The sequence below is a fragment of the Candoia aspera genome, chromosome 1 (assembly GCF_035149785.1).
Source record: "Candoia aspera isolate rCanAsp1 chromosome 1, rCanAsp1.hap2, whole genome shotgun sequence".
NCBI lineage: Eukaryota > Metazoa > Chordata > Lepidosauria > Squamata > Boidae > Candoia > Candoia aspera.
Genome location: NC_086153.1, coordinates 5,145,651 through 5,159,043, shown reverse-complemented (window position 1 = coordinate 5,159,043; position 13,393 = coordinate 5,145,651). Strand labels below are relative to the sequence as shown.

Here is a 13,393-nt window from a genome sequence, read left to right as displayed (position 1 = left end):
TTCTCAAACTTGGCAACTTTAAGACGTGTGGACTTCAACTCCCAGAATTCCCCAGCCAGCATGCTGGCTGGGGAATTCTGGGAGTTGAAGTCCACACGTCTTAAAGTTGCCAAGTTTGAGAAACAGGACCCTAGATTATAACCTTGTCTTTCTTGATATATTCCTGATTATTCCCTCTTCAATGTTTCCTCTTTACTCCTTTACTAACTAAGAGGAGGGATAATAATGAGAGTGAATTAATTCTCCCCCTCCCCATCTGCAGGGACCTTGATGAAAATGGGCTCCTTTCAGGCATTTGCTATTAATTTCAAAACCCCCCGTCCTGATGAGCTTACTGAACATGGACTTAGGATCACTTCTGCTCTGGACCACACTTCGTAGGAGAAAAGCAGAGCCAGTGTGGTAATCCAAAGTCAGATATCACTTGGTAGTCCCTTGCAGAAGCCTTTCAAAAGCTTCTGCCTTTTAATGGAATTTGTTAGTCAGACAATTGGACTGTGATGTCAACAAAGCAATGAAATTTTTTTCCCCTAAAGGGGAAAATTCTTCTACAGGTAGTCCTTGCTTAACAACCACAACTGGGACTGGAATTTTGGTTGCTAAGTGAAGCGGTCATTAAGAGAATCTGACCCAATTTATGACCTTTTTGCCGCAGTTGTTAAGCAAATCACCACAGGTGTTAAACAAACCATGTAATTGTTAAGTGAATCATGAGGTTCCCCACTGATTTTGCTTGCCAGAAGCCAGACAGGAAAGTCAAAAATGGCAATCCCATGACCACAGGATGCTGTGATCGTCATAAATGCAAACCAATTGCCAAGTGCCCAAATTGTGATTACATGACTGCGGGGATGCTGCAATGGTTGAAAGTGTGAGAACTGGTCATAAGTTGTTTTTTTCAGCGCTGTTGTAAGTCTGAACCATCACTAAACGGATGGTTGTTAAGTGAGGACTATCTGTATTACGACAAACAGTTCACAGCTATTGCACTACTGAGGGAATTACTGGTCAGTAAAGTTTCAGCCAGGATCCCATGTAAGGCGATGATAATCCAGCACTGTCTTCTCTTGGGTTTTCTCATCAGCTGCCATATGTTACCTGTCTTTTTTTAAAAAAAAAACAGATGAGAAACACCTTCAGCTCACACCAAGCCCAGGATATCTGTTTTCAACACTGGTCAGCAATTTTTTTCTCAAATTAATAATTAATTCTGAGATACTTCAGCAGAGCTTTCCCCAAGTGATTGATCACCCCATGGATCAGTCCCCCAGTTCCCTTGGTGAGAGTGCCTGGGAACTTCAGGAAGGATGCTTTAGAACCAGTGTAGAGATTGTATAATGCTGGAGTAGAGCAATGTCCAATAAGGTCCAGCTTCCCTTGTAGAACCATTAGCCCTTTCATCAGAGCCAGCCCTACCATTTGGTGGAAGGAAGCAGAAGCTTTGAGGGGCAGACTAGGAAGGGAGGCCAATCCCCAATTTTCTGCCCTCCAGTGCTGCTGCCTGAAGCCATTTTAGTGGCCTGCTAGAACCACTGAAATGGAGCAGAGCTTATAACACAGCTGAGAAGCTGGCACAGAAGAAGAAAATTATCTTAGAGAGCTTCAAGGATCATGCCAGAGAAACACAGGTTATGGATCTTACACACTCAGCCCTCCCAAGCATAAAGAATCACACGCTTAGACAGATTAGGTTAAGATAAGTAAAAGAATTTCTTACTGACTTTACTGTTGCTTCTGTTACATCCATCTTGGTGGAAAAGATGAAGTTCCTTTGTTCTTCTTTCCTTTCTACACACTTAGTTTTGCCCTAAACTCTCAGCCCTACAGCTGCCAAGAGCTGCGTGGAAGAAAGGGGAACTCCAGACCCACCACATGGTGCCCAGAATGGAGGAGAGCAGCACACATTCCTGTGCTTGCTTCTGGTGGAGAAGAAGGAAGAGAGAAAGAGGAAGTGGGGGTGGCAACAAACAGCTTCCTCAGAGTTGCATTGTGGGACAACTCAATTTACATGCTAATTCACATGCAAATGAGGCTTCCAATACTGCCCGGGACAGTCACTTCATCCTAACGAAGGTGCACAGCTCTCCAGAGCCACTGGCCACGCTATAGGCGATGCTCTAAGGGGATCTGCAGAACCATGCATCATGGTCTACAGGGGAATAGGCAACTGCTGGATGTGAATAAGGGATGTTGGGAGATGGGAGGGAGGAGCTGGTTGGAGGGGGAGGGGGGTCTTTCCCCCCCTTCCTCCTTGACTTAGTTCATTGACTGAAACCTCCATGCGTCCTTGCTCGCTTTTATATGACACAATATCCACCTGACCTTTCTACCTCCTGGTGACCATCCCTAGGACCACCCTTCCTCCTTGTTCTCCCGCTGTGAGATCATCCCCCAAAACTGTAACAAAGTTAGGCAAACTCACGCACCACACCGATTGCCTGAACGGACCTTTACTTCTCCCCAGGCCCACTGTGCGCGCGCGCGCGCACACGCGTTTGTTTAAAAAAACGAAATCTTTGTTTTCTGAATCGAAGAGGTATTATCTGAAAGGACTTCCAAATGTAAGACAAATATTCACAAGGCTTTTAAAGGAGCTCTTCTCAACCCCGCACCCCACCCCTGCTCGTCTTTCACCATCGCACCGAACACTTGCGTTTTGATCGTAGTAGTAGAAGAGTAAGTAAGTAACCGAAATAACTGGCTTTAGAACAAAGCGGACGAGCTTTGCCAGCCGAACCTCCCGAAATGCTAGCAGTGAGATATTGGGGGGGGGGACAACCCAGTGAGCCAACAAGTGCCAGCAATTTAAGCTGCTGCTCTTCTGTCAATACAGGCGGAGGGAAAGGAATCAAAGGCGCACAATCCAAACGCTTCAACTGTTTACACTGAATAAATCCTTTTTCAGTCTCCAAAGTCGCTGGGTAAAACGGGTCAGGAGTTAGCATTATCGAAGCGGATCAAAATCTGGCACTCGCCCCACTAACGTGCCATCCAAGGCATGAATGCGGTTTTCTGTCGAAGGATGCAAAACCTTTTTACTTTCTGACACGTGGGAGTAAGACCAAGATGCGGGGCGTTCTGGAGAACGTGTTCCCTGGGGAACCGGGTTTAACACCGTATCTTCTTGCTACCGAATAGAGAGAGAAGGGACCAAAAATTATCCAGCCGTTACAGATCATGGTAACCATGAAGCAAAGCAAATTCCCAATTATACAGATTGCCGGTTTCCCTACCTGGGAATTAGCCTAAGTGGAATTTCTCTGATGGGGATGATGGGAATTGTAGTCGTCCTCACCAGAAGGGTAGCCTTTGGGGAAGGCTAGTATAGGCTGTGGACTAAAATTCCTCTCCTCCTCCATTTTGTCTAACGAAAGCCCTGTGTCCCCCCCGTCCCCCCCCCCGAAATAATTTTGTATGAGATGCAGCACAGGGGGAAAATGGTTGCAAAGCTCAGCTGCCCTCGTCCATTTCCATAAACAGAACCAAAATCCTAATCCTATTTCAGACTCTGAAATTGTATCATCGGTTAATCAATCGTATTTATACCTGTCCCCAGGGGTGTTCGGGGGGGGGTCATAAAAGTTAATAGGGCAAAACCCACGCCCTGCCCTTTTTTACTGGCATCCTAAAGGCACTAAGCTTCAATCACACAGTTGTGGCTGCCTGGCTGACATTTTTGTCCGCCTCCCACCCCCCATGGTGTTTTGTTATTTTCATGCTACAACCCCCAAATTTTCTGCTTAGGTGGCAGACCTGCATTGACACTGGCTGAAGAGCGATCTGCTTCCTGCACACACACACTGTGATTGCTGTCCTGAAATGAGTTGGAACCCAGCTGGCTGGGGATGATGGGCATTGCGGTTCAACCCATCTGCAAGCGGCAAAATTCATGAGCGTTCTGCCATACAGATTCACTCCATCAAAAAAATAAAAACAAAAATAGAAGTCAATAGGGATACATATCTCTATCTGTTTTCAGACCAAACATCTATACAGCACCCTGGCTATATAGTACAAATGCTGTCTCAGCATTCAGATTCTTAGTGATGAAGTTCTCAGCAGGGGGATGGACTAGATGATCCTTGTGGTTCCTCTGACTCCACTCTGTGATTCTGTGTATTCTGCTTACAAAAACTTCCAGCCTCAAGCTGTGGCATCATCAGTTGAAAGAATCAGGTAGTGTTAGGAATGAGGAAAAACTTGGTTTGTTTGTGTTGGAATGTGCACTTACTTTGCATTTACAGAATGCAAATTCAGTAATTTCACATTCAGCTGCAAGCTAACCAGGTTTTCCCTCACAAACTGAAATCCAGCTATTCTTCAAGAGTCACACTTCTCTGAAAATTTGCAATATATTTCATCAGTCAGGAAAATGGCATGTATGAGTGAAAAATGCATATATTGATTTTTAAAAAATGACTGCAAATGTAACATATTATTATCACAGAATCACAGGGAGAAAAGGAACTTGGAGGTCATCTAGTCCACCCCCTTGCCCAGGGCAGGAATCCTCAGACCATCCCAGAAATGTGTGTCCGTCCCTTGATTTAGGGAAAAATATTCTCCCTAAGACTATGGAAGCCAGGCAATATTTTTTTTAAAAAGGGCATTGTAAGCAAAAATATGCTAACAATATATTTATTTATTTATTTATCAAATTTTGTCACTGCCCATCTCCCTCAAAAAAGGGGCTCTGAGGAAATACATATATACATAGATTTACTCTAAATCTACTTTAAATAAACAGTTCTCAAACTTGTACCAGAATCGGATAAACTGAATTCACCCAAACTGAACTGAAAGCAAGAAATGAAGAAAAAAAGACTTTTGTCCAAAACAGGCAAATTTTGAGGGAGGCAGAGGTGTTAAGGGGGTCAAATAAGACTCTTCAGGCCTTGAAACATCAGACATTTATTAACCCCCTCAGGCATGGTGGGGTGGGGTGGGCTGAAGATGCCCCCCAGAATGTAATTAGTTCAACCCTCAGCAAGACGAATGACTAGAATCCAACTTTGCCAATGTTTGATGGATTTAGTTCATTTTATAGAACCAATCAAATGAAGAGCACCCTCAGTTCTCCGAAACTCTTTAAGCCTTTCCCAATTTTAAGAAAGGACCATTTTTAGGGAACAAAACTATGTGAAGAAAACATCCACAGTAAGGCAAGATAAAATGGAATAAATTAAAGCAGTCAAATGGGATGACATCTTGCTTTTCAGCCATGCTTTCAATAACAACATCTTTTTCTGATCTTTGGATGCATCAAACCTATCCAAAAGATAGGTCATCTCCCAGCTCCCTCCCTTTCCGAAAATCTTTGATTAATTACAAACTTTTCAATCTGGGAGCAATCTTAACTGGCTACACTTCTTTTCTTTCCTACTGAAAGGTAATTTTTAAAAAAAGAGATGGACTTGTGACCTCTGTAGAATGGAGACCCAAAGAAAACAGATCTTTATCTATCTGCAAGAATCTTCATATCCTTCAGCTCCCGGCCCCCCGAGATTTCTTTTACACAGGAGACCTAAGGCTGTCTTGCTGCATGAGCAAATTATTTGTATTTAAACGACATGCCAGGGGACCACGTTCCTTTTGTGCAACCCTGCAGTGAGAACAGCATAAAACCAGCTATCAAGGGGGGTTTCATTGTTCTTTTTGTTGCATCCCCCTTCAAATATGCTGCAGGCAAGATGAGGGGGTCCTTTTCTGTAGCCCCACAGAGTAGCCAGGTGCAGATTAAGGTCCAGGCTGGGCAAACTTATGGTCCTTGGCGGCATACGGCCTTCTTGCAGCCTGTCAGCCTTCCCAGGTAGACCAGACAAGAAAGATGACCAGATGAGCTAATTCTACTTTATTGTAAGGCTACATTAACAGAAGCTTGCAAGTCTGAAACTACAAATCTCCTGCCGGCCTGAGAAACTAGGGAGGGTCCCTTTTGAACCTCTTGCCTTGCCCACTATGCAGCTGTGGGCTATGCCCTCTCTTATCTGACCGTTCCCTTGGCAGCGTCTCTTTGCCCCATTTCTCAGGGTTTTTCTCACATACCATTAAACAGCCCTCCAGGCCCTTCTGATCACGATTTTGGAAAACCAATGGCAGAGTTCCTGGCCATTCAGAGATGGGAAGCACATTTTGTGAGTGTGTCCAAATCTACTCTCCAAATTCCAAGTGTGCCCCCCAAATCTTGGGCCAATTTTCAAAGAAATGGAATAGGACCTTTTTGCATGTCACCAACCCAGAAGAACGCAAGCAATCATTGGATATAAAGACATCCCTTCCTTCAGGCTGCCACTCATCCATGCCTTCTTTCTTGGAAATTCTGAAAACTTCCATCTCTAAATGAATATAAATTGACATTCCTGTGAATTCATTTGCTTGCCTTCAGCTCTGCTTTTGCTCCTTCCTTTCTGTTGTTGTTCAGCTGCTTTTCAACTTGATTTCTAACCACGCTTATTTCATCTGCTGCTATTCTTAACTGTTGGGGGATTCCCTTGTATTTTTGTCTTTGCTTAGGTTGCCAGCTCCCTAGGATGCGATTCACAGGAAGTCATGGTATAACTATGCGGCTTTGGGGTTTGTTGCGTGATTCTTTATTTCCTCTGACGCACCCCAAGGCCAGAGAGAGATTCCTCCACCCTGCAAAGGTACTCGTGAAACAGGTCCTACCTACCTCCAGTCTTGCAGAAGGGACTCTGACCTTGATTACCACCCCCAAATCAGCCTTCACAACTGGCACGTTCCATGGGAAGTCCAGCAGCAAATGTGTCCAAGGCCAGGAAAGATTGAAGTTGCCAAGAAATTTGGTGTTTGAAGGGGCTGTTCCCAAATGTTGTTAGCCTCTCAACACAACCCCCAGACATGGCAGAGAATTCATCTTCCAAGTTAGCCTCTCTCATATTTTTTAAATTTTTTCTTACTATTTTATTATTTTATTACTGCTCTGCTAGGCTGGGGCCTTCCGACTTCAGAATTAAGTCTCCCTGTCTAGGAGATAAGCAGCATGCCGAACCCTTCTTGGGTTTGGCTCTGATACCCAACCAGGAACAAAGGCCATGACGATCAAAGTTCAATCCATTGCATGGTCTCCAGAGGTGTCTTCAGGGGGTAGGCAAAAAAGTCAGTATGGCAGCCACGATGGTGCAACCAAAACTCCAGCTGTTTCCATGGTGGCCACCATCTTGACTTTGTTGACCACCCCCTGTGGACACCTCTGACAGTCTCAAAGCAAGAGGCAATCTGCTTTCCAAATGATGCATCATTCTCTCCAATCAGCTGCCCAGCTCCCTAAGCTAATTTTCTCCCAGGCTTCCAGCTCGGTGCGCAATGCCCAGGCACGCCTTTTGACTTTGGGGTGTCATGCATCCTTTTATCGGCTTAGGGGTGACTCAGTCATGACTCATCTTTGCAAGAAAGAAAACTGTCATCATCAGGTTTGGAGAAGCATTAACCCAGCTCTTTGATAGCAAGCACTCTTCCCTTCCCGTTCCATGGTGCGTGTCTGTGTGTGCTTTAATAAAAATAATCCAAACACACCATCCATTGTGACCTTCGTCAAAGGGTTTGATGAAAGTACACACCTGTCCTAAGCTATTGCTGGCGAAGTATTTGATCTCTTCATCTGAACTAGGGTGCTCTTTGACAAGACAACCAAGCTGTGCCAGGGTGATAGAGATGCACCTTCTCTGGTTAACGCTGAAGAGCTTAAGTCATATATTGTGAAGCCTACCTATAATCACACTTGGATCTGAAACAACAACATTATTGTCCTCTGTTGCCTTCAAGCTTCTGAACTCATGCCTGCTCTAATCCTCCCTGCACACATGACATGCGAATGTTAATGCTGGCAGATTCTATTACCAACAATTATTCAGGTCTCAGCACTTAAGGGCTCATGAGGAAGGGGGTGGGAAGTGGCACAGAACAGAAAGAAAGAAAGAAAGAAAGAAAGAAAGAAAGAAAGAAAGAAAAAGAAAGAAAGAAAGAAAGAAAAAGAAAGAAAGAAAGAAAGAAAGAAAGAAAGAAAGAAAGAAAGAAAGAAAGAAAGAAAGAAAGGAGGGAGGGAGGGAGGGAGGGAAGGAAGGAAGGAAGGAAAGAAAGAAGGAAGGAAGGAAGGAAGGAAAGAAAGAAAGAGAAAGAAAGAAAGAAAGGAGGAAAGGGAGGGAGGGAGGAGCCTATGTTGTTGTCTTCTGCTGATTTTTTTTCTTCCTAGATTTTTCCCACGGGTGCAGGATCCAATGGTTGCAACAGGACCAGCTTGTCACACAAGCCTGAGGTTATGGGCTGAAAGAGAGTGACTGGCCCAAGGTCACCCAGCCAGCTTTCACGCCTAAGGTGGGACTAGAACTCACAGCCTCCTGGTTTCCAGCCTGGAGCCTTAACCACTAGACCAAACTGGCCCTCTGTGGTCTTCTGCTGAATTAGAAGTATTTATTTCCAATCCCTCCCATGCCCACCACCCCCAGGCAAGGTATGAAGCGTTGGCTCATGAAAATATACTGTAGTCACATCCCAGAGAAAACCAGGGAAAGTCTTTAAGTTGCCCATTCAAACCAGCTTCCTGTCACTAGGCCCCCCCTCTCCCCAAACAGGGCCGCAACTGGGGGGGGGCAACCGGGGCATGTACCCTGGGCGCTGCACTGGGGGGGGGGCACCAAAATGAGCGCAGAATCCATGTTTGCCCGGGGTGACACAGACCCTAGTTGCAGTCCTGTCCCCAAATATGGTAGACTGAAACTCCCATGATCCCCAATGCTTCTTGCTAACAGGCTGAACTGATGGGCACTGTAGTCCCAATGGACTCAGTAGATGCCACTTTGGGGTTGTTGCATTAAACAGCAGCTCAGAAAAAAAAAAGACTTCAAACCTCAGTATTAGAGTCTTTTCAGACTGGTCTACAGATTTATACACACAGGAAACTATTTATTACAAACTGCAAGCAAATTCTCATGCAATCTGCAACACTATTTTTAATGCATTTTTCCTGCAAATGACTATAGTTAGTGGAGGACAGCCTGCAGCCTCCAGATGTCCAGTGAATCACAGAATTGAAAGGCCGCAATCCAACTCTCTGCGTTATGCAGGAAAACCATTTAAACAAGCATTTTTCAAACTTGGCAACTTTAAGATGCATGGACTTCAACTCCCAGCTGTAAATGGATTTCTTTCACAAGCTCGACCCTTGGGCCGTGTCCCAGAGTGCCTTTTCGATATACAAAGGGATACCATTATACAGTTTCCGCCTTTTTAATCTAAAAATCTTCTGTATCAGAAACACCCCCAACTTTCTTCTCTTAAACTGCAACCTTTGGAGGGAACGTGGCAACTTCCGCTTCAGCAAATGAATTTGCGCGGTGGGTTATTCTATTTTAGGATCTGAGAAGGACGGAGTCTTCATAAAGGTGATATAATCCCAGTGGAAGACAAGGAAAAGTCACGGAGCATTTCAGCCAAACAAAGGTGGGGTTGAGAGATGGCACATGGTCCTGAGCTTCTGGGAAGAAAGGGTCGATACATGGCTGCAAAGTTGCATAACATTAAATCAATTATTGAAAAACACTCTCCTACTTTTCCTGTAACTTTTATGGAAATGATCCAAGAGTGAACAACTTCAAAAGGCTGGTGAAGAATGTCATAGGGAAGAGCTTGAACAGGAAGGTGCTCACGGGGGTCAAAAAAGTCAAGATGGTGGCCATGGCCAAGGGTTCAAGGCCCCGCCCCTTTTTACATGCTGGTCTGTTGTTGTTGCTAGTTGCCGTCGAGTCGTTTACAACTCACGGCGGCCCTATGTATAACTGAACGTAATGCTGTTTGGTCTTGCCCATACGCCCGACTGTTCCAAAGTCTGCATCCATTGTTGCGGTGATCGTATCAATCCATCGCATTGAAGGTCCTCCTCTTTTCCACTGGCCCTCAACTGGTCTAGGATCGTAATAAAGATTTGATTTGACACGTGCTTCATGACTTGTTTTGACTTCCTCCCTGCAGACAGCCCTGATCTTGAAGCTCCAGGAACATGCTCTACAATTTCTTAATTGTTGCTCAAACCTTTTGGCTTGTGTCAACTCCCCACCCCCATCAGTGCTTCCAACGATTAATATTAATTTATCACTGGGAGAACCTTCATTAAAGGAAGTTGCAAGAAACCCTTAGCAGGACACAAGGCCGACTTTTTCCTGGGGGAGAAGTCAACACATGGGACGCATCTCACAAACTCTGAGCGACTCTGCTCAGCGTCTTGCTAAATAAACTTTTGGGCCGAGTGATCCATACATCCCAAATGCAAGTCTGGGCACTGCTAATATTTACTGGATTAAAGGGTGTCTTTCCAAAATCAAACGCGCTGTTTCTTTATTAAGAAAATCCCCAGTGCATTTAAATATTTTCTAAAAGCTTTTTAACAAAACAAACGGCTTCATTTTAACACTTTTACATTACTCCAGGTAAGATTGTCACCGGTTGATCAAACAGCCGAGCAGAAAAGAGGGGAAGGCAGGAGAGGGGAGCAAACAACTTCTTAAGGGTTAGGCTTGCCCAGAATAAGCAGCCAAAAGGAACAGCAGAAGGGTGGAAAAATAAAGGTGTCCTCCATTATGTTTATTATATTCAGATACCTGTCAGGAGAAAGAGGTTAAGAGGTGTTTCATTCTCATTCCAGAATGCCTGAAACGGAATACAGGTAGTCCTCACTTAATGACCATTCATTTAGTGATGGTTCAAACTTATGACGGTGCTGAAAAAAATGACCTACAACTGGTGCACACACTTACAACCGTTGCAGCATCCCCACTGTCATGTGATCACAATTTGGGTGCTTGGCAACCGGTTTGCATTTATGACCATCACAGCGTCCTGTGGTCATGTGATCGCCATTTTCAACCTTCCTGGCTGGCATCTGGCAAGCAAAATCAATGGGGAAACCACGTGACTTGCTTAATGACCATGTGGTTTGCTGAACAACTGCAGTGATTCGCGTAACGACCGCTGCAAAACAGGTCATAAAATTGGGTCAGATTCGCTTAATGATTGCTTTGCTTAGCAACTGACATTCTGGTCCCAGCTGTGGCCGTTAAGCAAGGACTACCTGTAATGGAGTTATTCATAATTGGGGTAAGCAGATGGGGGACAATGTGCAAGCTCCACCCCTTTATTTATTGGGCTGCCCATCTTAATCAAATAACTCTGGGTAGCTGCAACATGTAACTTCTTGGTCATTGTGCCTGCCCTTTGGAACGACATCTCCCTAGACATCTGTATGGCTCCCACCTTGACAACATATTCAAGGTCTTCAAAGATCTGGTGTTCTCCCCCACCTTGGAGTAGGGTGAGTGCAGAGGTTGTTTCCTTGATATATTGTATGGTTTTTTTGTTTGTTTATCCAGAGTTTGGTGGCCTCTAAATTCATTGTCCTTTTACACAAGCCCTAATGGTGACATTTCCCAGGCCTTTCTACGGTGCTTAGCTGTCTACATCAGCCATCCCCAACTATGATATTGTCTTGGAATTTGGGGAGATCCAGTCTACAAGTTTGGAGGAACATCCATTTGGGGAAGGCTGGTGGACCTCACTGTTTCTTCTCGTCAGATTTCAGGCAAAGGTACTTTTCAGACTGCCTTGGACATGCCGTGATGGAACACATTCTCATTTTTTGGCCAGGGGTCTAAGGATGCTGAAAGGTATACCCCTACTTTTTTAGGAAGAACAATACATCAAGGAGAGATTACTCTGGCACCATAGTTTGGCAAGAGAAGGAACAGATGCAGGGAACTTATTTTATTCTTCTCTGCCAGAAAGAACATCTTGATTGATCGGTTTACAGATGCTTCTATGATAATATTAACAAATGCGTAATGGCCCTTAATGATAAAAATAGCTCTGCTGGATCAGGCATTCTAGTCCACCATTTTGTTTCTTCCACTGGTCTGTCAGATGGGGCTCACAAGCAAGAGGTGGAGACCAATCCTTCTGCCAATGCTGTTCCTCGCAACTGGTATTCAGAGATTTGTTCCCTCTTCTGCTTTCCCAGGATCTGTTAGACATTTCATCACAGATTCATAGACCATCCTAGGTGAGTGGAGTCAGTACAATTCAACAGTAAACTAGTTGAGGTCCAAAACTTTGGGGTGTGACCTCTTGGTCTCCTGCAGAAATTAACACCAAACTGTGATTTAAAACAACACAGAATTATTAAACATTTAGGAAACAATCATGCAGAGAGGGCATGCTATGGACCCTGTCAATAAGAGAATTCCACCTGGCGGGGTCCAGGAGGTGGGCCTTCTCTGCAGTGGCACCCGCCCTCTGGAACATCTTGGCCCCGGAGGTGAGGCAGGCCCCTTTGCTCCTGGCCTTCCGGAGGAAGTTGAAGACCTGGCTCTGCCACCGGGCTTGGGGCACGGAGAATAGTCATACTTGGGGTTGGCTAGTGCCTTGAAGTGCCCCTCCTACGCAAGGACTGAATGAGACCACAGCCATCTGGAGTTTATTTATATTTAGTAGCTTTGTGAAATTATTTTATAGTGTATTTTATATTGGAATTTTATTACATATTTGTTGTTTTTTGGATATTGTTGTAAACCGCCCAGAGTCCCTCTGGTGGGAGGAAATGGGCAGTGACAAATTTGATAGATAGATAAATAAATAAAATTGGTTATGTTTAATTTATTAGGTTTCAATTACATTAAATCAACTCTATCGATTCTTGCTCTACTCCTTCCATCTTGGCATCACCAATTTGTTGGATTGAGGCCCTGGAACACCACTAAAAATTAAAATGCAGCATCTGGATTGAAGAAAAAGATTATGTAGCTCTGGTCTAAGATCTCAGGATTGATATTTCAGATTTCTGGGCTGTCGAACTCCAACACTCTGGGCAGCTTAACATATACAAACAGTAAAATTCAGCAGTAAAACCATCCATTTGTTCATTCATTCGTTCATTTTATATAGCTACCCATCATACAACTGCGACTCTGGGCAGTGAATATAGGATTAAACAACTAACATAAACAACACAAGCAAAGCAACAATTAATGAGAATGATATGTCTGGAAGGAAAAACAACCAACATCTGCCCTGGAGATAAAAAGCAGACAAAAGGCCTCTAAATAACGCTAACCCAAGCTCTCCGGGAGGAGCCATGCTATTAATGCTCTTTTAAAGGCTGGTAAGTAGGAACTCCAGGGGATGTTATTCCAGAAGACAGGTGCTACGATAGCAAAGTCCCACCTCCTGGGTCCTGCTAGATGACATTGCTTAATTGGAAGGATCCAGAGAGAGCCACCTTTGCCAGATCTTACCAGAACCACAAGAGCCTGGTGGTGCTGCAAACAGACCAGCCTTATGCCATGGAGAACTTTAAAGGTGACAACCAGCCCCTTGAATTGCAAGAGGAGGT

The 13,393-nt window shown here is 44.5% G+C and overlaps 2 long non-coding RNA genes across 2 annotated transcripts in view; both read left to right on the top strand.

Moving 5' to 3' along the window:
• Nucleotides 1-13,393, top strand: part of LOC134492363 (uncharacterized) — a 227,729-nt gene that overhangs the window by 156,751 nt on the left and 57,585 nt on the right. The window lies entirely within an intron of this gene.
• Nucleotides 11,983-12,157, top strand: LOC134487112 (uncharacterized). The gene is made up of 2 exons (XR_010066844.1): nucleotides 11,983-12,064; nucleotides 12,105-12,157. It is a non-coding gene; the product is annotated as an uncharacterized LOC134487112 (long non-coding RNA).